Below are 4,117 nucleotides of genomic sequence, written 5' to 3' on the forward strand. Positions count from 1 at the left end.
TTATCATTTTAATTTTTTAATGATTCATCTCTCATTCTTTTATATGATTTTTATGAATCTATAAAAAAAAAAATGCTTATCAATTGAATGAATAAATGAATGAAAAAATATTATTTTTAGAGATCACAATTTCAGCACCACATCCAATGATTTCAAAAGATTTATGTAATTTGCATAGCTTTGTATTAATCGTTAGGATTTTGCGTTTTAAGGATTTATCAAACCAACTAGATATTGGGTTGTACACGTTACGTTATATAAAAAGCGTTTCGATTCCTGTCATAATTGTACCATACTTCAAAAAAGTATTTCGAATTTCGAATTCTAAAAATATGTCTTGATTCATCTTCTTATACAAACATAGAATTTTTTTAGATCATTTTAAATTGATACATTATTTGTATATCCACTAAATTATAAAGGGAGTTTTCTCAATTGGGTTGAAAGCAAGGGAAGGATATATAGTAATTCAGAGAAATAATGATTCATAAAGTTACAAAATTGAAACTTAATGGATTAGTTTCAACAACCCAGTTAAAGCTCTTATATATATGTGCTCCGATATAGCTATAGTATAAATATACAAATTTTTATTATTTAATTATTTAATTATTTATTATTATAAATTGAAATTGAATATTATAAAAATAACAAATTATTATAACACTAAGATACCAAATGGGGCGATGGGGAAAATGAGAATCCCCATCCCGGAAATGAAAAAAAAAAAGATATTCAAAAAAGAAAACCTTTGTATCTTATTCGAGTTAAACCAATTCAGATTAAAAAAAAATTATTTGTCGTACAAAAAAACTTTTTGAATTACCCGTAAAAATAGATCTCGATAATGAAAAAGCTTTCAACGCCGCCCAATATCCTTTCTTTTTCCAAACATTTTTTCGAATACGCTTTTTTGATGTAGAAGTACGTTTTTTTGGAACTGCCATTCAAAAAAAAGGTTATTTAGTGCTATAGTTGGATGTCAAAGACATCTATTTTTAAAACAAAATGATCGGTGTCTTTATGTCATTATTTATCTATTCCTATAGATTTTCTAGATTAATAGATTTTCTAGATTATAATTATCTATATACTACTATATAAATTTCATAAGAACTAAATAGAGATGGGAAAATAACATAAAATGCTTCTATTCTAGAAAAAAAAAAAAAAAAAAATATGATATAACCTTTTTTTATTTATATTCCATACACTATCCAGAAAAAAAGAAGAATTTGTATTTAATTTATTGGTACCTTTCTTTTTTATATCTCCATTCAAATCTATAGGATAGATTAGGATCTATTATGATATATAAATTGAATTGATGAAATCAAAAAAACGTAAAAAAGAGTCTTTCCTTCTCTATCTCTGCCTATTTTTTTTGTCGTCCTACATTTATAATTTATACATCTCCATTTATACACGAAAAATACATCAAAACAAAAAAATGTAAAAAAACCATTTTATTTACCTAATAAAAAACAAACTTGAATTTTTTTCTATTAATTGGTAATTGGTCAAGCTCGAAGAGAGAGTATGCCCAATTTTCATTTTCAATCAAATTCGAATGAGACTCGTAATTAATCTGTTAAAGGATACATAATTTTGAAAAAAAAAAAGAATATTTTTTTTTTCCATTAGTAACTCGGTGATATCATTTGATTACTTCTAACTTCGAAATTTGAATATTTTTGAAATATTTGAGAAAGATTAAAAGATTAATAATAGAAAATTCCAGTTAACTTTGTAATATCTTGATTGTATTATTGCTCCCTTTCCATCAAAAGAGATAAGAGCCGGTGAATCAGAAACGATTAATTAAGAAAGAATAAGAAAAAAGTTTTTATGGAGCATACATATCAATATTCATGGATCATACCTTTTGTGCCACTTCCAATTCCTATTTTAATAGGAATGGGACTCCTACTTTTTCCGACGGCAACAAAAATCTTCGTCGTATGTGGGCTTTTCCCAATATTTTATTGTTAAGTATAGTTATGATTTTTTCGGTCGATCTGTCTATTCAGCAAATAAATAGAAGTTCTATCTATCAATATGGATGGTCTTGGACCATCAATAATGATTTTTCTTTCGAGTTTGGCTACTTTATTGATTCACTTACCTCTATTATGTCAATATTAATCACTACTGTTGGAATTTTTGTTCTTATTTATAGTGACAATTATATGTCTCATGATCAAGGATATTTGAGATTTTTTGCTTATATGAGTTTATTCAATACTTCAATGTTGGGATTAGTTACTAGTTCTAATTTGATACAAATTTATATTTTTTGGGAATTGGTTGGAATGTGTTCTTATCTATTAATAGGGTTTTGGTTCACACGACCTGTTGCGGCAAACGCTTGTCAAAAAGCGTTTGTAACTAATCGGATAGGCGATTTTGGTTTATTATTAGGAATCTTAGGTTTTTATTGGATAACGGGAAGTTTCGAATTTCAAGATTTGTTCGAAATATTTAATAACGTGATTTATAATAATGAGGTTCATTTTTTATTTGTTACTTTATGTGCCTCTTTATTATTTGCCGGCGCAGTTGCTAAATCTGCGCAGTTTCCCCTTCATGTATGGTTACCTGATGCCATGGAGGGGCCTACTCCTATTTCGGCTCTTATACATGCTGCCACTATGGTAGCAGCGGGAATTTTTCTTGTAGCCCGCCTTCTTCCTCTTTTCATAGTTATACCTTACATAATGAATCTAATATCTTTGATAGGTATAATAACAGTATTATTAGGGGCTACTTTAGCTCTTGCTCAAAAAGATATTAAGAGGGGTTTAGCCTATTCTACAATGTCCCAACTGGGTTATATGATGGTAGCTCTAGGTATGGGTCTTATCGAGCCGCTTTATTTCATTTGATTACTCATGCTTATTCGAAGGCATTGTTGTTTTTAGGATCCGGATCCATTATTCATTCCATGGAAGCTATTGTTGGATATTCTCCAGATAAAAGCCAGAATATGGTTTTTATGGGCGGTTTAAGAAAGCATGTGCCAATTACACAAATTGCTTTTTTAGTGGGTACACTTTCTCTTTGTGGTATTCCACCCCTTGCTTGTTTTTGGTCCAAAGATGAAATTCTTAGTGACAGTTGGTTGTATTCACCGATTTTTGCAATAATAGCTTGGTCCACGGCCGGATTAACAGCATTTTATATGTTTCGGATCTATTTACTTACTTTTGAAGGACATTTAAACATTAATTTTCAAAATTATAGTGGCAAAAAAGGTAGCTCCTTCTATTCAATAAAACTATGGGGTAAAAAAGAAGAGCAAACAATGATTAACAGAAATTTTCCTTTATCCCCTTTATTAACAATGAATAATTTATTAACAATGAATAATAATGAGAAGCCATATAGAATTGGTGGTAATGTAAAAAAAGGGGCTCTTATTACTATTACGAATTTTGGCTACAAGAAGGCTTTTTCTTATCCTCATGAATCGGATAATACTATGTTATTTCCTATGCTTATACTGGTTCTATTTACTTTTTTTGTTGGAGCCATAGCAATTCCTTTTAATCAAGAAGGAATACATTTGGATATATTATCCAAATTATTAACTCCATCTATAAATCTTTTACATCAAAATTCAAATGATTTTGAGGATTGGTATCAATTTTTAACAAATGCAACTTTTTCAGTGAGTATAGCTTGTTTTGGAATATTTACAGCATTCCTTTTATATAAGCCTTTTTATTCATCTTTACAAAATTTGAACTTACTAAATTCGTTTGCAAAAAGGGGTCCTAAAAGAATTTCTTGGATAAAATAATATATTTGATATACGATTGGTCATATAATCGTGGTTACATAGATACGTTTTATTCAATATCCTTAACAAAAGGTATAAGAGGATTGTCCGAACTAACTCATTTTTTTGATAGGCGAGTAATCGATGGAATTACAAATGGAGTAGGGCCATTACAAGTTTTTTTGTAGGAGAAAGTATAAAATATGTAGGGGGAAGTCGCATCTCTTTTTATCTATTGTTGTATTTATTTTATGTATTCATTTTTTTAGTAATTTACTACTTTATTTTAAAATTTTCATTTTTAAATATAATTTAAAATTTTATGAAAATTTTCAT

This window comes from Durio zibethinus, unplaced genomic scaffold (assembly GCF_047325235.1).
Source record: "Durio zibethinus cultivar Kanyao isolate XHJ-2024 unplaced genomic scaffold, ASM4732523v1 HiC_scaffold_2, whole genome shotgun sequence".
Taxonomy (NCBI): Eukaryota; Viridiplantae; Streptophyta; class Magnoliopsida; order Malvales; family Malvaceae; genus Durio; species Durio zibethinus.